This window comes from Pseudophryne corroboree, chromosome 10 (genome assembly GCF_028390025.1).
Source record: "Pseudophryne corroboree isolate aPseCor3 chromosome 10, aPseCor3.hap2, whole genome shotgun sequence".
In the NCBI taxonomy this organism is placed as follows: Eukaryota; Metazoa; Chordata; class Amphibia; order Anura; family Myobatrachidae; genus Pseudophryne; species Pseudophryne corroboree.
The window spans coordinates 50,243,617-50,266,767 of NC_086453.1; the positions used below are offsets into that span (position 1 = coordinate 50,243,617).

Sequence of the window (23,151 nt, forward strand, 5' to 3'; positions counted from 1 at the left end):
ACCCTACACACAGAGCGATGTGTGCTTAATTTCTAAGCAATCTAGTCAGACTGCTTAGAAATTAAGTAAAAATCGCTTTGTGTGTAGCCCTCTAAAGACTGTTGTAATGGATCATACTGTAAGTGAGGGGACTAATGTGTCAATCAAGAAGAATGGATCAAAGTCACGTTATATGTTAAGGGCTATATGTCTAACTAACCCCGTTTCCTTTTCAGGTCCCTGTGAGAAGGCTTTATTTGAATGTTTGTGTAATATTATTTATTTATTACCAGTTTCTTATACAGGACAGCAAATTATGATGCGCTTTACAAATGGAAACAATGATAAAACAAAACTAGGTAATAACAAATAGTTATAGAGCTATAGAGGTGGGAAGGCCCTGCTCGCAAGCTTACAATCTATAGGGAAATAGGCATGGATACACAAGGATAGGTGCTATCTATTACATAGTTTTCCACTGTATTGCAAAGGTTCTTTTTGGGCTGCATGATATCACATCACAGCAATGATGAACCAGGGTCAGGAGGAAGGGAAAGTGAAGGAAGAAAATATGTGGAGGATATGTGTGGACTGTACAGTGGGGATATAATTGGATAGGAAAGCTTATGAAGGTTATGTGAGCGGTTCTAGAATCTGATAAGCGAGCCTGGAGAGGTGAGTTTTCAGGGAACGTTTAAATACTAGGGGCGGGATGTATTAACATACATCGCCGCCCCTCGCCGGTTACCGCAGCGATGTTGATCGCATATGTACTAACATATGCGATCAACATCGCGATGCGGTGATGGAGGCCCCCCGCGATACCTGTTAGGTGGTCTGCGGGGGGTCTCCGTCACCTCCCCGGGGTCCCCACACTGGCTAGATGCCGGGAAGCAGCAGCAGGCTGCCCCCGGCACCTCCTCCTCCCCCCTGCAGCCGGAAGGACGCCCGGCTGCGTTGCTAGGGGGAGGAGGACACTACCTTCCGGGTCCAGGACAGCCTGGAGGAAGGTAAGCCAGGGGGAAGGGGGGTCGGCGTCTGCGGCGGGGGTCGACGGTGTCAGCGGGTTGCGGCGGTCGGCGAAAAGAAGCCCATAGGCTTCTATAGGGTTTCGCCATCCAGAGATGGCGAAACCCTGGACGCCGAAAACGCTGCGGTAGGGTCTTAGTAAATATGAAAATGCGGTAAAACCCCCGTTTTCGGGGGTTTTACCGCATTTTTGCTTTAGTACATCCCGCCCTAGAAGAGAGTCTTATTGTGCGTGGTAGGGCATTCCACAGAGTGGGTGCAGACCAATTATTCGTGCATGGGAGCGATTATGGTCCCTCATTCCGAGTTGATCGCTCGCTAGCTGCTTTTAGCAGCAATGCAAACGCTAGGCAGCCGCCCTCTGGGAGTGTATCTTAGCTTAGCAGAAGTGTGACTGAAAGGTTAGCAGTTCTGCCACATAAAAGTTTCATGCAGTTTCAGAGTGGCTCAAGACTTACTCCTAGCTTGCGATCACTGCAGTCTGTTTAGTTCCTGGTTTGACGTCATAAACACGCCCTGCGTTCGGCCAGCCACTCCCCTGTTTCTCCAGCCACTCCTGCGTTTTTACCTGGCACGCCTGCGTTTTTTAGCACATTCCCTGAAAACGCTGAGTTGCCGCCCAGAAACACCCACTTCCCGTCAATCAAACAACGAACACTCGAGCGACTGAAAAGCGTTGCTCGAGCTTGTGTAAAACTACAACGTTTTGTGTGAAAGTACTTAGCGCATGCGCACTGCGTACCATGCGCATGCGCAGAATTGCCGTTTTTCCACCTGATCGCTGCGCTGCGAAAATCGTCAACTCGGAATGAGGGCCAATGAGTGTGGATAAGAGACGAAGATCTTGTGAAGAGCGGAGAGGTTGGGTTGGGAGCCATTTTGAGATAAGTGAAGAGCTACATAAGTGTAGTTTAGTTAATGGCCTTGTGTGTGAGTAATGCCCCTTTTCCACTTAAAGCACGGGTCGCAGCCGTGTCGCCTGACACGGCTGCAACCCGTGCTACAGCCCCCTAATGACAGCGCTCACCAACCCGGCATATTGCCGGGTTGGTGACGCGCTAGTGACGCGGCAGGGGCGGCGCTGGGAGATCACATGGTCTCCCAGCGCCGCCCTCCCTATACACAGTGAACGGGAGCAGTGTCGCCTCGACACGGAACCCGTTCACACTAGACAGCTAGCCGGGTTGAACACGTGTTCAACCCGGCTAGCTACCCGGGTAGGATTCCCGGATCACTTGATCCGGGAATTTGCCGGGGGACCCGTTTCCACTAGGGAAAAACACGGGTAAATGCGCCCCCCCGCGCAATTACCCATGTTTTAAGGAGCTAGTGGAAAAGGGGTATCAATGCATTTTAGAGCGTGGAACATTAGCCTTGCAGCTGTAATATAGAGAAGCTTGTAGCAGGGGAAGTATTGACAGTGGCATGCGCTACTGCGCAGACTACATATTGCTGCTCCTCCATGGAAGCTTCATTCCCTGTATCAAGATGGCCACCGAGATGACCACTGAGCATGTGCATAGCCATTTTGAGACTGTGTAATAGTGCCGCAGTAGAAGACAGTAGTCTTCCTCTTAGCTCCAGTGAGACCTGTGGTTACCTACTGTTTTAGACGCTGTTCCAGTATCCTGGGATCCTACTGTACATACACTCACCACCTGGTTCACTGTATGACACTCCGCTACGCTGAAACTATGCTCCATCTACCAGTGTGTGTAACAGTGAGTACACCTGTACCTGTTACCTGCGCTGATCATAACAACTGGTGTATACAGAAAGTCTGCTACATCCTCAAACCTGAGCGCAGCTATAGTAGGTGCAGGGAATGCCTTTGCTATGGTGCCCAAAGGATTATGGGGCGCAATGATGTAAATCACCACAAATCACTTCATTAAGCCCCGGGACTATGATCCGGGAGGCTAGTCTGCTCTATTTTGAGAGTTCTGGCAGAATAGGCAAGTATGCCTAAAATACAGTATGAGCAATGATCTGCATATCACCAAAAGTCTGTTCTCCATCACATGATGCTGTAATCTAGGATGATATTTTGGGTTATTTGCTAACGTATTTCTGATGTACAGTTACCCGTATTTACTAAAGTGATATTTTCCTTCCGAACTGAGCTGAAATAGGACATAATCGTTCTAGTGTATGGGGCCCTTTAGACTTCAAGAGTAATAAAGGGGAGAGAGATAAAGTACCAACCAATTAGCTCCTAACTGCCATGTCTCAGGCTGTGTTTGTAAAATGACAGAAGCTGGTTGTTTGGTTCTTTATCTTTGTTAATTTTATCTGTCTCAAAGTGGGGTATTCAATTACTCGCGATCATTGATCACAGGTAACTGTGTTACTAGGACGCTATTCAATTAGTCCCGATAAGCCAGCATGAGACGCAACTTATCTGGGATTTTGTTTCACCTGCCTCAAGCAGGTTTTGATGAAAACGGGGCTGTTTCTACCGAAAACACACAGGTTTCACTGAACCTGTGTGTTTTCGGGTGAAAGGGTTTTTTTTTATTCCGGGTGACCTAATTGGATAGCCCCAGAAAAAATATCGAAGAAACATCGGGAAAAATCGAGAAAACGTAAGATTTTCGCTCCCAATGCTTCTTCGCAGGTAATTGAATACCCCCCGAAGGCTCAGTACCAGGGCCAGATTAAGAGAGGAGGGGGGCTTGTGCAGGCTCCTTGTGGGCCCTCTCCTCTCTGTCAGTGGCTGCAGCACTGTCTACAGCACATGTGCAGATCTTCAGGAAAACTGCTCCTGTGCCTCATTCGGGGGAACATATCTACTCACATACGCAAATCACTGGGAAAATGACTGCCACACCATTTTCCTGGTGATTTACAGTATGTCACCAGCGCCGGCTGCCATGGGACTGCTGAGGGGTAAGTATAATTATATGTGTGCAGGGTGTGCTGTGTGGGCCCACCATACCAAGGGGCCTGTACCCATTATAGATACGCCAATGCTTGTTCCATCTTTCCCCAAAATCTAAAAAAACTACTATCACTGTATCAGTGATAGGCAACCTGATATACTACACAGGCCCTCTAATTTCTCATACGTCCTAGAGGATGCTGGGGTCCACTTCAGTACCATGGGGTATAGACGGTGTGAACTGGCTCCTCCCTCTATGCCCCTCCTCCAGACCTCAGTTTAGAAAATGTGCCCAGGCAGACTGGTCGCACTCTAGTGGAGCTCTACTGAGTTTCACTAAAAGACTTTATGTTAGGTTTTTTATTTTCAGGGAGACTGCTTCGTGGGACTTAGGGGGAAGAAGTAGGAACCAACTTCCTAAAGAGTTTCATGGCTCTACTTCTTGCTGACAGGACACCATTAGCTTCTGAAGGGTACTGAACACTAGCTGCGGCTACGCGCTCACTCCCACAGCACGCCGTCAACCCCCTAACAGAGCCAGACGTCAGAAGACGCGTGAGTATTATTACCGGAGATCTGCAAGAGGGACCTCCGGTCATCGTAACGGCTCAAGGTACCGCGCAGCGAGCGGGAACGCTGTGCAGACATGCTATCCATACACAGCGCACAGCAGGGTGCAGGGCGCGGTGGAGGGGGGGGGGGGCGCCCTGGGCAGCATGAAAACCTACTCTGACTGGCAAAAAGGTAGCATATTGGGCCATGGCACAATCCTACGCCCCCGCCAGTATAAATATTACCTCATGTTTTCTGAGGGGAAATGCACCACTGCAGGGGGCGGGGCTTCCTCCTCAGTCAGCCAGCGCTGCTCAACTCCATTTTCTCCAAGCAAGCTGCAGGGAGAAGACACGCTGGCCCTCCTCCACGTCTGAATCAAGTATCAGGGTGTACATTAAGGGGGGCAGAGTGAAAAGTGGTGCTTAAATTGGCATATAATAGCGCTAAAGGTCTCTGTAGATATACAGCGATTTTTTACATTGGCGCTGAGTTGTGAACTGGCAAGTCCCTTCTGTGTCCTTCTGACAGATTTACTGTGGGTCTGTCCCCTATAAGCCCCGGAGTGTCTGTGGTGTGATTGTGCACGCGTGTGACATGTCTGAGGCAGGGAGCTCTTCCCCTGAGGGAGCAATTTTAGGGACACAGAGTTGTAATGTGGTGGCGCTGCCGTCACACCATGAGCCTGAACGGGTGAAAGAATTACGTGATAGCGTGAATCATATCAGTAAGAGATTGGATAAGTCTGAGTCTCATGCAGAAAGTTGGAGAAAATCTGTTGAAGATGTGATTTTTCAGAGTTCTGCTTTTTCATCCACAGGAGACCCCTCTGGGTCACATAAAAGGTCATTTGCACAAGTAGTACAAACTGATACCGACACGGACTCTTACTCCTGTGTCGACAATAGTGATTCCAGGGGAATAGATCCAAAGTTAGCAAAAAACATACAATACATGATTATTGCTATAAAGGAGGTGTTAGAAGTTACAGAGCCCCCTCCTTTACCACAGGAGAAGGCTTACTTTTACAAAGAAAAGAAGATTAATGTAACTTTTCCTCCTTCTCATGAGCTGAACAGTCTCTTTGAGGGTGTCTGGGCAAATCCCGAATAGAAATTCCAGATTCCCAAAAGAATTCAGGTAGCTTATCCTTTCCCTGCAGAGGACAGAAAAAGGTGGGAGTCACCCCCCGTTTTAGACAGTGCCCTGTCACGTTTAACAAAAAAGGTGATTCTCCCTGCGCCTGGGACGGCTTCACTTAAGGAGCCGGCAGACCGCAAGTTGGAGACTACGTTGAAATCTATTTATGTGGCCAATGGGACACTACTCAGACCTACCATTGCCTGTGCGTGGGTGAGTAGTGCTATTGAAAAGTGGTCAGAAAACTTGTCATCAGAAATTGACACAATAGATAGAGACGAGAAACTCCTAACACTCGGTCATATCAAGGACGCTGCTGCGTATATGCTAGAAGCCATGAAATATATTGGTGTCTTGGGATCAAGAGCCGCTACCATGGCAATCTCAGCAAGGAGGGCGTTGTGGATTCGCCAATGGAATGCTGACGCAGATTCCAATAGGAATATGGAGGCTCTCCCGTACAAAGGTGAGGCCTTGTTTGGAGATGGGCTGGATGCTTTCGCTTCTGCGGCTACCGCAGGTAAGTCGACATTCTTGCCTTATGCTCCTGCACTGGCGAAAAAAACACATCACTCTCAGATGCAGTCCTTTCAGCCCAATAAATACTGAAAGGGTACTGGTTCCCCTTTCTTTGCGGGTAGAGGAAGGGGAAAAGGAAAAAAGTCCACAGCGTCTCCAGGATCACAGGAGCAGAAATCACCCTCTGTTCCTGCCAAAGCTTCAGCATGACGCTGGGGCTCCCTTGCGGGAGTCCGCTCAGGTGGGGGCACGTCTGAGACTCTTCAGTCACTTCTGGGTTCAATCTGGCCTGGACCCGTGGGTCGTACAAATAGTGTCCCAAGGGTACAAACTGGAGTTTCAAGACATTCCCCCATGCCGGTTTTTCAAATCGGCCTTACCAGATTCTATCCCAGACAGGGAAGTGGTTGCAGCAGCAATACAAACATTGTGTCAGGATCAAGTCATTGTCCTGGTTCCCTTGTTACAACAAGGAGAAGGGTTTTATTCAAGCCTTTTTGTAGTTCCGAAGCCGGACGGCTCGGTCAGACCGATTATAAACCTGAAAAATCTGAATCTCTACCTGCAAAGGTTCAAGTTCATGATGGAATCTCTGAGGGCAATGATTTCCAGTCTGGAGGAGGGGAATTCATGGTGTCAGTGGACATAAAAGATGCCTACTTACATGTTTCCATTTATCCTCCGCATCAAGCTTATCTGAGATTCGCAGTGCAGGATTGTCATTACCAATTTCAGACGTTGCCGTTCGGACTCTCCACGGCACAGAGGGTGTTCACCAAGGTGATGGCGGAGATGATGGTCCTCCTTCGACAGCAAGGAGTCAATATAATTCCTTACCTGGACGATCTCCTGATAAAGGCAAGGTCCAGGGAAAGGTTGGTGCAGAACATTGCACTCTCCCTGACAGTACTTCAACATCACAGTTGGATCATAAATTTTCCAAAGTCACAATTGGAACCGACGACAAGATTGTCCTTTCTGGGGATGATACTGGACACAGAAGTACAGAGGGTATTTCTTCCAGTAGAAAAGGCTCTGGAAATCCAGAGAATGGTCAAACAAATTCTGAAACCAACAAGAGTGTCGATTCATCAATGCATTCGGTTGTTGGGAAAGATGGTTGCGGCCTACGAGGCCATACAGTTTGGCCGATTCCATGCCAGAGTATTCCAGTGGGACCTATTGGACAAGTGGTCCGGGTCCTATCTACATATGCATCAGAGGATAATCCTGTCATCCAAAGCCAGAATTTCGCTCCTGTGGTGGCTACACAGTTCTCACCTCCTAGAAGGACGCAGGTTCGGGATTCAAGACTGGATCCTGGTGACCACGGATGCAAATCTCCAAGGCTGGGGAGCAGTCACACAAGGGGAAAGCTTCCAAGGAAGGTGGTCAAGTCAAGAAGCTTGTCTCCACATAAACGTTCTGGAATTGAGAGCCATTTACAACTGTCTTCTACAAGCGGTCCATCTTCTTCAAGATCAACCCGTACAGATCCAGTCGGACAATGTAACAGCAGTCGCGTACATAAACCGTCAGGGCGGAACGAAAAGCAGAGCAGCAATGGCAGAGATGACAAAGATCCTCCTCTGGGCAGAAAGACATGCAAGAGCTCTGTCGGCAATTTTCATTCCGGGAGTGGACAACTGGGAAGCAGACTTCCTCAGCAGACACGATCTCCATCCAGGAGAATGGGGCCTCCACCAAGAAGTCTTCGCAGAGGTGACAGGTCTTTGGGGAGTTACTCAAGTAGACATGATGGCATCTCGTCTCAACAAGAAGCTTCAGAGATATTGTTCCAGGTCGAGAGACCCTCAAGCAATAGCAGTGGATGCACTAGTGACCCAGTGGGTGTTTCGGTCGGTATATGTCTTCCCTCCACTTCCACTCATTCGAAAGTTCTCAAGCTCATAAGAAGAACAGGCGTTCGAGCGATCCTCATTGTCCCAGACTGGCCAAAGAGGGCTTGGTATCCAGATCTTCAGGAGTTACTCATAGAAGATCCTCGGCCTCTTCCTCTTCATGAGGACCTGTTGCAGCAGGGGCCGTGCGCATATCAAGACTTACCGCAGCTACATTTGACGGCATGTCTGTTGAGCGCCGGATCCTAGCCCGAAAGGGTATTCCCAAAGAAGTCATTCCTACTCTTATTCAGGCCAGGAAGGGAGTAATGTCTAAACATTACCACCGTATATGGAGAAAATATGTGTCTTGGTATGAAACCAAGAAGGCTCCAATGGAAGAATTTCAGTTAGGACGTTTTCTTCATTTGGGTGTGGATGCGTGCCCACGATTGGGTTCAATCAAGGTCCAGATTTCAGCCTTGTCCATTTTCTTTCAGAAACAATTGGCCTCCCATCCAGAAGTTCAGACATTCGTGAAAGGGGTTCTGCATATCCAACCTCCATTTGTGCCTCCTGTGGCACCATGGGATCTTAATGTGGTGTTGCAGTTCCTTCAATCGGATTGGTTTGAACCTCTACAGGAGATAGAGTTGAAGTTTCTCACTTGGAAAGTGGTCATGCTGTTGGCCTTGGCATCCGCAAGGCGGGTGTCTGAGTTGGGGGCCTTGTCGCACAAGAGCCCTTACTTGGTTTTCCATGAAGATAGGGCTGAGTTAAGGACTCGTCAGCAATTTCTTCCAAAGGTGGATTCTTCTTTCCATATAAACCAACCTATTGTGGTGCCAGTGGCTACTGACACCTTCGCTGCTTCAAAGTCTCTGGATTTGGTTAGGGCTTTGAGAATCTATGTCGCAAGAACAGCTCGGATACGGAAAACAGAGGCTCTGTTTGTGCTGTATGCTCCCAACAAGATTGGGTGTCCTGCTTCTAAGCAGACTATTGCGCGCTAGATCAGAGGTACGATTCAGCACACTCATTCTATGGCAGGATTGCCGGTACCGAATTCGGTGACTGCCCATTCTACTAGGAAGGTGGGCTCATCCTGGGCGGCTGCCCGGGGCGTCTCGGCATTACAGCTTTGCCGAGCAGCTACTTGGTCAGGGGCAAACACGTTTGCTAAGATTTACAAGTTTGACACCTTGGCCAATGAGGACCTACAGTTTGGTCAATCAGTGCTGCAGGGTCATCCGCACTCTCCCGCCCGTAATGGAGCTTTGGTATAACCCCATGGTACTGAAGTGGACCCCAGCATCCTCTAGGACGTATGAGAAAACAGGATTTTAATACCTACCGGTAAATCCTTTTCTCCTAGTACGTAGAGGATACTGGGCACCCAGCCCAGTGCGTACTTTACCTGCAGTTGTTATTTTGTTAAAAATGTTTCAGCACGGTTGCTGTAATGTTCATGCCCGTTGGCATGTGTTTTGTTGAATGCCATGTGTGTGGCATGGTTGAAGTGTGAGCTGGTATGAATCTCACCATTAACTTAAAAGTAAATCCTTTCCTCGAAATGTTCATCTCCCTGGGCACAGTTCCTATACTGAGGTCTGGAGGAGGGGCATAGAGAGAGGAGCCAGTTCACACTCTGAAAAAGTCTTAAAGTGCCCATGGCTCCTGCGGAACCGTCTATACCCCATGGTACTGAAGTGGACCCCAGCATCCTCTACGGCCTAGGAGAAAAGGATTTACCGGTAGGTATTAAAATCCTGTTTTTTTAAAGCCCTTGTTATTAGTGACAAGATAAAACAATACATTTAATCAAAGGAAGAGATGTGGCACGTCTTAGCCTGTTTTTTACTCCCCCTAAATTATTCATGAGACTGAGGGGACTGCAGCACTGCCTTTATTATACGTGTCACTGGGGCACATTTACAATTTCTTATTGCATTGTTTTCTTATATAAAGTGCTCCAGGCCAAAGGCGCAATGGATCCTATTGAATGTATAGGCAGAGGCACCTCTATACGAGAGACGGGAAAGTCAGTGGCCCGCCGCTAAACAGAGAACGCACAATCCAATCTCATATTTGCATGAGGGTGCAATACAAAGGGTATTCCTGCTAGAGATGAGCGGGTTCGGTTCCTCGGAATCCGAACCCCCCCGAACTTCAGCCTTTTTACACGGGTCCGAGGCAGACTCGGATCTTCCCGCCTTGCTCGGTTAACCCGAGCGCGCCCGAACGTCATCATCCCGCTGTCGGATTCTCGCAAGGCTCGGATTCTATCGCGAGACTCGGATTCTATATAAGGAGCCGCGCGTCGCCGCCATTTTCACACGTGCATTGAGATTGATAGGGAGAGGACGTGGCTGGCGTCCTCTCCGTTTAGATAGAGAGTGAGACACTTGATTTACTAGTAATTTAATTTTAGTAATTTTGGGGAGCATTAGGAGTACTCAGAGAGTGCAGAGTTTTGCTGATAGTTATACTAGTGACCACCAGTTTTATTTATTATTTAAAATCCGTTCTCTGCCTGAAAAAAAACGATACACAGTCACATACCGTATCTGTGCTCAGCCTCAGTGTGCTGCATGATAATATCATCTATGTATATCTGACTGTGCTGAGTGCTCACTGCTCACACAGCTTAATTGTGGGGGAAACTGGGGAGCAGTTATAGCAGGAGTACATAACAGTGCACACTTTTGCTGCCAGTGTGACTGACCAGTGACCACCAGTATATTGTCTGCCTGAAAAAGTTAAACACTCGTGTGGTGTTTTTTTTTTTTATTCTATAAACGCATTCTGCTGACAGACAGTGTCCAGCAGGTCCGTCATTCATTATATTATAATATATACCTGCAGTAGTGATATATATATATTTTTTATATCATTATCATCCAGTCTATACTAGCAGACGCAGTACGGTAGTCCACGGCTGTAGCTACCTCTGTGTCGGCAGTCGCTCGTCCATAATTGTATACCTACCTGTGGTGGGTTTTTTTTTTCTATCTTCTTCATACTAGTAGTTTAGGAGTCTGCTGACAGTGTCCAGCAGGTCCGTCATTATATAATATATACCTGTCCTGCAGTAGTGATATATATATATTTTTTATATCATTATCATCCAGTCTATACTAGCAGACGCAGTACAGTAGTCCACGGCTGTAGCTACCTCTGTATTGGCAGTCGCTCGTCCATAATTGTATACCTACCTGTGGTGGGTTTTTTTTTTCTATCTTCTTCATACTAGTAGTTTAGGAGTCTGCTGACAGTGTCCAGCAGGTCCGTCATTATATAATATATACCTGTCCTGCAGTAGTGATATATATATATTTTTTATATCATTATCATCCAGTCTATACTAGCAGACGCAGTACGGTAGTCCACGGCTGTAGCTACCTCTGTGTCGGCAGTCGCTCGTCCATAATTGTATACCTACCTGTGGTGGGTTTTTTTTTCTATCTTCTTCATACTAGTAGTTTAGGAGTCTGCTGACAGTGTCCAGCAGGTCCGTCATTATATAATATATACCTGTCCTGCAGTAGTGATATATATATATTTTTTATATCATTATCATCCAGTCTATACTAGCAGACGCAGTACGGTAGTCCACGGCTGTAGCTACCTCTGTGTCGGCAGTGCTCGTCCATAATTGTATACCTACCTGTGGTGGGTTTTTTTTTTCTATCTTCTTCATACTAGTAGTTTAGGAGTCTGCTGCTGACAGTGTCCAGCAGGTCCGTCATTATATAATATATACCTGTCCTGCAGTAGTGATATATATATATTTTTTATATCATTATCATCCAGTCTATACTAGCAGACGCAGTACGGTAGTCCACGGCTGTAGCTACCTCTGTGTCGGCAGTGCTCGCCCATAATTGTATACCTACCTGTGGTGGGTTGTTTTTTTCTATCTTCTTCATACTAGTAGTTTAGGAGTCTGCTGACATTGTCCAGCAGGTCCGTCATTATATAATATATACCTGTCCTGCAGTAGTGATATATATATATTTTTTATATCATTATCATCCAGTCTATACTAGCAGACGCAGTACGGTAGTCCACGGCTGTATCTACCTCTGTGTCGGCAGTCACTCGTCATCCATAAGTATACTAGTATCCATCCATCTCCATTGTTTACCTGAGGTGCCTTTTAGTTGTGCCTATTAAAATATGGAGAACAAAAATGTTGAGGTTCCAAAAATAGGGAAAGATCAAGATCCACTTCCACCTCGTGCTGAAGCTGCTGCCACTAGTCATGGCCGAGACGATGAAATGCCATCAACGTCGTCTGCCAAGGCCGATGCCCAATGTCATAGTACAGAGCATGTAAAATCCAAAACACCAAATATCAGTAAAAAAAGGACTCAAAAATCTAAAATAAAATCGTCGGAGGAGAAGCGTAAACTTGCCAATATGCCATTTACCACACGGAGTGGCAAGGAACGGCTGAGGCCCTGGCCTATGTTCATGGCTAGTGGTTCAGCTTCACATGAGGATGGAAGCACTCAGCCTCTCGCTAGAAAAATGAAAAGACTTAAGCTGGCAAAAGCACAGCAAAGAACTGTGCGTTCTTCGAAATCACAAATCCACAAGGAGAGTCCAATTGTGTCGGTTGCGATGCCTGACCTTCCCAACACTGGACGTGAAGAGCATGCACCTTCCACCATTTGCACGCCCCCTGCAAGTGCTGGAAGGAGCACCCGCAGTCCAGTTCCTGATAGTCAGATTGAAGATGTCAGTGTTGAAGTACACCAGGATGAGGAGGATATGGGTGTTGCTGGCGCTGGTGAGGAAATTGACCAGGAGGATTCTGATGGTGAGGTGGTTTGTTTAAGTCAGGCACCCAGGGAGACACCTGTTGTCCGTGGGAGGAATATGGCCATTGACATGCCTGGTGAAAATACCAAAAAAATCAGCTCTTCGGTGTGGAAGTATTTTAACAGAAATGCGGACATTTGTCAAGCCGTGTGTTGCCTTTGTCAAGCTGTAATAAGTAGGGGTAAGGACGTTAACCACCTCGGAACATCCTCCCTTATACGTCACCTGCAGCGCATTCATCATAAGTCAGTGACAAGTTCAAAAACTTTGGGCGACAGCGGAAGCAGTCCACTGACCAGTAAATCCCTTCCTCTTGTAACCAAGCTCACGCAAACCACCCCACCAACTCCCTCAGTGTCAATTTCCTCCTTCCCCCGGAATGCCAATAGTCCTGCAGGCCATGTCACTGGCAATTCTGACGAGTCCTCTCCTGCCTGGGATTCCTCCGATGCATCCTTGCGTGTAACGCCTACTGCTGCTGGCGCTGATGTTGTTGCTGCTGGGAGTCGATGGTCATCCCAGAGGGGAAGTCGTAAGACCACTTTTACTACTTCCACCAAGCAATTGACTGTCCAACAGTCCTTTGCGAGGAAGATGAAATATCACAGCAGTCATCCTGCTGCAAAGCGGATAACTGAGGCCTTGGCATCCTGGACGGTGAGAAACGTGGTTCCGGTATCCATCATTACTGCAGAGCCAACTATAGACTTGTTTGAGGTACTGTGTCCCCGGTACCAAATACCATCTAGGTTCCATTTCTCTAGGCAGGCGATACCGAAAATGTACACAGACCTCAGAAAAAGACTCACCAGTGTCCTAAAAAATGCAGTTGTACCCAATGTCCACTTAACCACGGACATGTGGACAAGTGGAGCAGGGCAGACTCAGGACTATATGACTGTGACAGCCCACTGGGTAGATGTAAGGACTCCCGCCGCAAGAACAGCAGCGGCGGCACCAGTAGCAGCATCTCGCAAACGCCAACTCTTTCCTAGGCAGGCTACGCTTTGTATCACCACTTTCCAGAATACGCACACAGCTAAAAACCTCTTACGGCAACTGAGGAAGATCATCGCAGAATGGCTTACCCCAATTGGACTCTCCTGTGGATTTTTGGCATCGGACAACGCCAGCAATATTGTGTGTGCATTAAATATGGGCAAATTCCAGCACGTCCCATGTTTTGCACATACCTTGAATTTGGTGGTGCAGAATTATTTAAAAAACGAGAGGGGCGTGCAAGAGATGCTGTCGGTGGCCAGAAGAATTGCGGGACACTTTCGGCGTACAGGCACCACGTACAGAAGACTGGAGCAACACCAAAAACGCCTGAACCTGCCCTGCCATCATCTGAAGCAAGAAGTGGTAACGAGGTGGAATTCAACCCTCTATATGCTTCAGAGGTTGGAGGAGCAGCAAAAGGCCATTCAAGCCTATACAACTGAGCACGATATAGGAGGTGGAATGCACCTGTCTCAAGCGCAGTGGAGAATGATTTCAACGTTGTGCAAGGTTCTGCAACCTCTTGAACTTGCCACACGTGAAGTCAGTTCAGACACTGCCAGCCTGAGTCAGGTCATTCCCCTCATCAGGCTTTTGCAGAAGAAGCTGGAGACATTGAAGGAGGAGCTAACACTGAGCGATTCCGCTAGGCATGTGGGACTTGTGGATGGAGCCCTTAATTCGCTTAACAAGGATTCACGGGTGGTCAATCTGTTGAAATCAGAGCACTACATTTTGGCCACCGTGCTCGATCCTAGATTTAAAACCTACGTTGTATCTCTCTTTCCGGCAGACACAAGTCTGCAGGGGTTCAAAGAACTGCTGGTGAGAAAATTGTCATGTCAAGCGGAACGCGACCTGTCAACATCTCCTCCTTCACATTCTCCCGCAACTGGGGGTGCGAGGAAAAGGCTCAGAATTCCGAGCCCACCCGCTGGCGGTGATGCAGGGCAGTCTGGAGCGACTGCTGATGCTGACATCTTGTCCGGACTGAAGGACCTGACAACGATTACGGACATGTCGTCTACTGTCACTGCATCTGATTCTCTCACCATTGAAAGAATGGTGGAGGATTATATGAGTGACCGCATCCAAGTAGGCACGTCAGACAGTCCGTACGTATACTGGCAGGAAAAAGAGGCAATTTGGAGGCCCTTGCACAAACTGGCTTTATTCTACCTAAGTTGCCCTCCCACAAGTGTGTACTCCGAAAGAGTGTTTAGTGCCGCCGCTCACCTTGTCAGCAATCGGAGAAGATGATGTTCATTAAAATGAATTATAATCAATTCCTCCATGGAGACATTCACCAGCAGCAATTGCCTCCACAAAGTACACAGGGAGCTGTGATGGTGGATTCCAGTGGGGACGAATTGATAATCTGTGAGGAGGGGGATGTACACGGTGATGAATCGGAGGATGATGATGAGGTGGACATCTTGCCTCCGTAGAGCCAGTTTGTGCAAGGAGAGATTAATTGCTTCTTTTTTGGTGGGGGTCCAAACCAACCCGTCATTTCAGTCACAGTCGTGTGGCAGACCCTGTCACTGAAATGATGGGTTGGTTAAAGTGTGCATGTCCTGTTTATACAACATAAGGGTGGGTGGGAGGGCCCAAGGACAATTCCATCTTGCACCTCTTTTTTCTTTCATTTTTCTTTGCGTCATGTGCTGTTTGGGGAGTGTTTTTTGGAAGGGCCATCCTGCGTGACACTGCAGTGCCACTCCTAGATGGGCCAGGTGTTTGTGTCGGCCACTAGGGTCGCTTAGCTTACTCACACAGCTACCTCATTGCGCCTCTTTTTTTCTTTGCGTCATGTGCTGTTTGGGGAGTATTTTTTGGAAGGGCCATCCTGCCTGACACTGCAGTGCCACTCCTAGATGGGCCAGGTGTTTGTGTCGGCCACTTGGGTCGCTGAGCTTAGTCACACAGCTACCTCATTGCGCCTCTTTTTTTCTTTGCGTCATGTGCTGTTTGGGGAGTGTTTTTTTGAAGGGCCATCCTGCGTGACACTGCAGTGCCACTCCTAGATGGGCCAGGTGTTTGTGTCGGCCACTAGGGTCGCTTAGCTTACTCACACAGCTACCTCATTGCGCCTCTTTTTTTTCTTCTTTGCGTCATGTGCTGTTTGGGGAGTATTTTTTGGAAGGGCCATCCTGCCTGACACTGCAGTGCCACTCCTAGATGGGCCAGGTGTTTGTGTCGGCCACTTGGGTCGCTGAGCTTAGTCACACAGTTACCTCATTGCGCCTCTTTTTTTCTTTGCGTCATGTGCTGTTTGGGGAGTGTTTTTTGGAAGGGCCATCCTGCGTGACACTGCAGTGCCACTCCTAGATGGGCCAGGTGTTTGTGTCGGCCACTTGGGTCGCTGAGCTTAGTCATCCAGCGACCTCGGTGCAAATTTTAGGACTAAAAATAATATTGTGAGGTGTGAGGTGTTCAGAATAGACTGAAAATGAGTGGAAATTATGGTTATTGAGGTTAATAATACTTTGGGATCAAAATGACCCCCAAATTCTATGATTTAAGCTGTTTTTTAGGGTTTTTTGAAAAAAACACCCGAATCCAAAACACACCCGAATCCGCCCAAAAAAATTCGGTGAGGTTTTGCCAAAACGCGTTCGAACCCAAAACACGGCCGCGGAACCGAACCCAAAACCAAAACACAAAAAATTTCCGGTGCACATCTCTAATTCCTGCGCCAACTTAGCTAGGAACCCTCTGATCCAGCCAGTGACTTCCATTAAAACATGCACCAATAAATGTTCCCGCCATACGGACATCCGCCCCATAAAGTTGAGGGAATTTATGCAGTAGAAGGTACCCCATGTCAGCAATCACCATCTGCACTGTGGGCCTGCATGTTTGCTGGTTAGTAAAATAACGTTTTAACGTCTGACTTGTACTAGATCAATACGAAAAGCTAATGGCTGTTTGTTACTGCAGATTCACACTTCATAGTAAATAACCCTCATTATGGTATGTAACTCATTGCAGACACCCTGAGTAGGACATAAGAGGAAGATGTGTGCGCACAATATTATTCCCCCTCAACTGTTGCTGAATTGTGAATAGTTAAAAAAAATCTTTAGAAGTGCTGAAAATATATTTAGCAAATACAGCCGTTAGCACTTTCTCTGCAATCAAGTTATAAAAATAAAAAAAAATCACAAATAGAAATTATATTTTACATTAATATATGTAGTTCAATAATCGGCACGGGGTATGTTATAGTGAGTAGATATGTAATAAAATGATGCAGCGTCTAACAGTGCTGTCAGTAAATTCCACTGTTGCCTTGACAACTGCCTCTAATTATCAGGAACGGTCCCAGATTTTAAAGATTTGTCCCCGGTAATTGTTGTCCCTGGAAAATAACGTAATTTTCAATATTGACCAAATGTATAATAAAATTCATCTTAGTATTATGTTATTCTTACCATGGGGCATCTTTACCACAATCCATATTTAAAATTGCATTCACTTAAGCTGCTGGGACAGGAGGCTATGCATGTGTCAGTACAGGATGATAGGGAGGAATCCTTGGGTCACTCTTCGGTAAAAACCCGCAATAGGTCGTAGGCTACCGGGAGCAAGCGTTTCATAAATTCATTCCAGAACTTTGTAAATTTCACAATGTAGCAGTCCCCATAGAAAACTATGGAGGCTGCTTTTGCAAATGAAAATAGAAGGACCACACTCCTTACTTGCCTACCTGACCCTCTCCATGAGGGAGAAAATGCTCTGTTCCTGGACTTTCCTGGTAATGTATGATTGCCATCACCTGTGGTCAGCTAGTTAATTGATAAGACAGGTGTTTCACCACAGGTGATGGCAATCATACATTACCAGGAGAGTCCAGGACTAGAGCATTTTCTCCCTCATGGAGAGGGTCAGGTAGGCAAGTATGCGTGGCACACTCCCTCTTTCTTACATCTAGGACACAGGTTCTCAAACTCGGTCCTCAGGACCCCACACAGTGCATGTTTTGCAGGTCTCCTCACAAAATCGCAAGTGAAATAATTAGCTCCACCTGCGGACCTTTTAACAAGTGTCAGTGAGTAATTAATACACCTGTGCACCTGCTGGGTTACCTGCAAAACATGCACTGTGTGGGGTCCTGGGGACCGAGTTTGAGAACCCCTGATCTAGGAGATACGTAGTTTTCACGTGTACTCCCTGAAGTTTGCTGTTTTCAGGTGATTCCCTGCAGAACTGGTATATATTATGAAACCATGTATTATTTTCTGGGCTTTGTCATTTAATCAGTGAAAAAGAAGGCCTTGTTAAAATGCATAAAATTATGTAATAATCAAACTCAGTAGCATGTTATAATGGGGACTTTAGTGCTTCAAAGTCTGCGGAGATTGTGTGGCACGTAATGGTATTCAATGCTCTAATCCAGTAAAGTGCACATAAAAACTTGTATACAATGATGGGAACTAAGAAGTTATGCGAGACGCTAAGACAGAGGTTCTCAAACTCGGTCCTCGGGGGCACACACAGTGCATGTTTTGCAGGTCTCCTCACATAATCACAAGTGAAATAATTAGCTCCACCTGCGGACCTTTTAAAATGTGTCAGTGAGTAATTAATACACCTGTGCACCTGCTGGGTTACCTGCAAAACATGCACTGTGTGTGCCCCCGAGGACCGAGTTTGAGAACCTCTGCGCTAAGAGCATATATCCCTGGGATATATGGGGGGTCATTCAATCCTGATCGTACGCTGCCATTCTTCGCAGCCCAGCGATTAGGTCACTACTGCGCATGCGTACGCACCGCAATGCGCAGGTGCATTGTACTGGTAAAAAGCGGATCGTTGCTGTGCGATGGATTTAATAAAGAATCCATTCGCACAGCCGATCCCAAGGTGATTGACAGGAAGAGGGCATTTGTGGGTGTCAACTGACCATTTTCTGGGAGTGGTTGGAAAAACGCAGGCGTGTCCAAGCGTTTGCAGGGCGGGTGTCTGATGTCAATTCCGGGACCGGACAGGCTGAAGTGATCGCAGCGGCTGAGTAAGTCCAGAGCTACTCAGAAACTGCACAAACTGTTTTTGTACTGCTCGGCTGCACATGCGATCGCACACTTGCACAGCTAAAATACACTCCCCTGTGGGCGGCGACTGTGCATTCGCACGGCTGATAAAAACAACTAGCGAGCGATCAACTCGGAATGACCCCTTGGTCTGATGTAATATGATGTGGCCACACCCTAGACTATTGTGACCATACCCCACAGAGGTGATGCAGGAGGGCGGAATTAAAAATGTGTGGATGGCAGCTGTGCCGCAAGTCCTAGCTCTTACGCTTTCACCGCCAGTTTCTAGCCATCAGAGCTTACACTGCCAGCAGTGTACAAGCACATGTGTGACCTGAGGGGCTGCTTCATACCCACAAGCAGTCCCCAATCGGTCTCATACGACTGATGTGTTTGGGAATGTACATTCACCGGGGGCAACTGTGCGCATGTGCTGCGATGTTACTGTGGACATATTCGCCAGTTCATGCAAACTATGAAAAATATACAATTTCAGAATTTGCTGAATATGGGACGACCACATTGGGTCCTAACAATGACTGGGCCCATTACTTAATATATGCGGACACTAATGTTTGCACATGTGTAACGGGCCCATAAGCGATGAGGAATAGACCCGTTGGGCTGTCTGGGTGCAAATGTGCACAATTTTACTTTTTTTTTAATCTCCTGGTTCTAAATAAGGGCCCTCATTCCGAGTTGTTCGCTCGGTAAAAATCTTCGCATCGCAGCGATTTTCCGCTTAATGCGCATGCGCAATGTTCGCACTGCGACTGCGCCAAGTAAATTTGCTATGCACTTAGTAATTTTACTCACGGCTTTTTCATTGTTCTGGTGATCGTAATGTGATTGACAGGAAATGGGTGTTACTGGGCGGAAACAGGCCGTTTTATGGGCGTGTGGGAAAAAACGCTACCGTTTCCGGAAAAAACGCAGGAGTGGCCGGAGAAACGGAGGAGTGTCTGGGCGAACGCTGGGTGTGTTTGTGACGTCAAACCAGGAACGACAAGCACTGAACTGATCGCAGATGCCGAGTAAGTCTGAAGCTACTCAGAAACTGCTACGAGGTGTGTAATCGCAATATTGCGAATACATCGTTCGCAATTTTAAGATGCTAAGATTCACTCCCAGTAGGCGGCGGCTTAGCATGAGCAAATCTGCTAAAATCCGCTTTCGAGCGAACAACTCGGAATGACCTCCAAGGTTCAGTGTGGATGCATGTGAAAGCTCTGTGTATAAGATTTGGGCATTAAGATCTATTTAATAAGCCAGCTGGCCCTTGTCTTTCACCAGAGAGCTGCTCCTGTGGAAACATGTTTGGTACGAGGTTTGGGTAGTGTGTGGGGCGTGCATCTGGCTTGGTGGTCCATTTATAAAGGATGGGGGGGGGGGGGGGGTGACCAGTGTATACAAGGCTCATAAATTATGACCGTTATAAAACAGACAACAATATGCACTTATTTTTTTTATTTTTTTTTATTATTATTGCTTTTTAAGCCAGAAAATAAACACCCAGCTGTGGCCCTAAATGTGTCTCCTCAGCCACACTGAGTAACCACGTGTTAGGGCCACAACCGGATATGCTTATTTTAAATAATGTAATTTCTGTATTTACGGGGGTCTCTGCTGTTAGTACCGGAATTTCCATCAGGTGCGATTTGCATAGATAGTATAATGATGTAATGCAGATTAGTATTTGGTGATGTCAGCATGTGTACAATGAATATATATGAATAAAATAAGGTCCCCATGCGTGGTTCTGTGTGAATAATTACCACAGAAGAACAATGGGGGGGTCTATGTGTCTATAATGGAGGGTCTGTAGTAATGTTTGCATGCATAATGTTATGGTGGTCTCAGGGTGAGGGTGGAGGATGGGAAGACGCAGGACTAGTCATATATTGGTGCGAGGACAGAACATCAGAGACGTATACACACACTGCATAGAGACACACGACCCTGACTGATTTCAGGAAGAACCTCACAACTCCGCAGCACATCTCCCCCTCCAGCAACCCTTGAATGAATGGGGAGGGGGGGGAGGCTAGGATACAGTAATTCATGATGAGGAAAGCAGCCTCAGCACCAGAGGAACAGCACAGCAGAGGGGAGGATGGTTAGGGCAGGATAGGGGTGAGTGACAGGAGGAACAAAACATGAATGGGGATAAAACTAGCAGGAAAAGCAGTGAGCGTTGCAGAAAAGTAGAGGGATAGGGAGAACAAATTACTGAGGAGCTGAGCAAGGGGGGCAAGTAAGGAAAGCGGGGCACACAGGCAGGACCAGAGAGAGAGAGAGAAGGAGGAGAGGGAGGGAGGAGGCGTGGTGTAATGATATGGAGAGAAGAGTGCGAGACTCCTGCAAAGGGAGGGAGACAGCAGAGGAAGTGACTGGAAAATGGGAATAGAGAGGGAGACTGAGAATCTGGATGTTCCTTACACACACCGCACCTGCTCTGCGCGCACAGCATCAATCCCTGCACAGCACTTATAAATATACAAAATCACTGCAACTGCATCATCTGTACAATGGCATTTCACCTCTGCATTCCTAGCTATCTCTCCCTGAACACACAGCATCCTCTCCCTGCACACACAGCATCCTCCCTGCCCTCCACTCCTCTGCACTGACAACCACTTTACATGCATATTCCTCTCCATTCTGCCCACACAGCACCTCACGGCACGCAGACCATCACTCTTCTGTGTCATTTTGGGAGAAGGCCTGTAGTCTGCATCCCACCCACCTGTCTTGGGAATCTAATGCCTCATTTCTGTTCCCAGCATTGCTGGACGGAGAACATCATTCCTGTTGGAAGAAGGTGAGCCAAGTCCGACTCTGGGCCAAATCTCTCTCCGATCCCTGGTCCCTCGAAGCAAACATCACATTTCTCAGGATTTTCCCATTGGACACAAATTCTATGCTACATCCCGTCTTCCTGTTGTGAGATTCTTGAACTACCTCTCAGAACCTTGATCCCACCCCACCTCTTGGAACTCTACACGTCTGTATTCCCGTGGACCTTATGGTCTCCTCATTTCCTCTCTACCCACTGTGGACTGCAACCTCTCATCTATCAGCACTCATTGCTCCGTTCCTAGCAAGGGAGCATGGCCTATGCTAAATTCCCCTCTTTCAGACTTCTAGCCTTGCTCCCTGGCACTTCCATGATCACTGTAGGACTTTCATGATCACTGGCTAAGTCTTGGGGGTCTTTGAATTTGTTTTTAGTTTCTTTTTAGTACAGTCACGTCAGCGGAAGACCCCTCTCCTATGGGACTTTATGCCTTAATGACATTACCCGTGTCTTGCATTGGCTGGCTGGGGGGATAGAGAGTGCCAGTTGTCTCTCGCCCTCAAAAAGGAACGTGATTGCCCCCCTGCAGATGAGGCGGAATCCCCCCACCCCCTCCGTGTGCCGTCTCCGGGAGATGAAGAAGGAATTGAGGAGGGAGAACAGAATTGTGAAGTACAGGGAAACGGATTGCTTGTGGTTTGTCTTGAGGGGGTCTTGGAAAGGAGTGTGATCCTCCCCTCCCTCTGACCACATCATATTTCCCTCTTGCCTCTCTTCATCTCTCCGGTGTGAGATACTAAGGAATCAAGAGACAGAGTGGAGAGGGCTCGCCAGCCTGCTGCTCAGCTCGTGCTGCATCCTCATCTATCTGTGAGTGCGCCTTTATGCTCTTCCCTGGGGGTGGCTGGGGAATCGGGGAGGGGGCTATATATCCAAGAATCTGAGTGTTCTGTAAAAAAAAAAAAAAAAAAAAAAAAGGTGATGTGAAGATTGACTAAGGGGGCCCTTTAAAAATGGCGGTGCAGGGGAAATGTTGAGCATCGCCAGGTTTGGGTCTGGAGACAAAGAGGCAGAAGAGGGAGGGGGGGACAGCTTTAACATTTATTTTTTACGTATGGGGAGGCTGGAATGAGAAGTATTTTCGAAACTCCCTTAACTTAAAAATGTGATACCATGAAAAAGAAGAGGACCTGCAAATCAATTTGTGATGGTAGTGCTAATGGGGGGGGGGCAGTGGGTTCTATTTGCTAAGCATCTCCCCTTCAGTACTTACACAGGCCTACACTGGACTGTAGACACAACCACAACGGTTGTAGTGCAGTTAGGCATGGCATGGGTTAACGTGCCACTTGAGGAGCCGACGTCATATTGGCAGGTTGCTGGGACCTTAGTGAAGAGTGAGCATGTGTGTCTGCGTGTTTCTACATACATGTGTACTTACATACAGTACAGCAACATTGCGGATCGGTGTATGTGTTCAGATGCCTGCACAGATAGAAGCTGAATATGGTTCTTCTTGCCTGTCCGTGTACTGCTTCTTTCCCA

General features: G+C 47.4%; 1 protein-coding gene across 3 annotated transcripts in view; it reads left to right on the plus strand.

The window, feature by feature from the left end:
* The first annotated feature begins 21,141 nt into the window (after positions 1-21,141).
* GRIK5 (glutamate ionotropic receptor kainate type subunit 5) overlaps positions 21,142-23,151 on the plus strand; it is a 492,150-nt gene continuing 490,140 nt past the window's right edge. For 2 of the 3 annotated variants that reach the window (XM_063942365.1, XM_063942364.1), the window contains exon 1: positions 21,142-22,476. The gene's annotated coding sequence lies outside the window, so the exon portion shown is untranslated. The remainder of the gene's footprint in view (positions 22,477-23,151) is intronic. The other variant, XM_063942366.1, reaches the window with a different exon arrangement.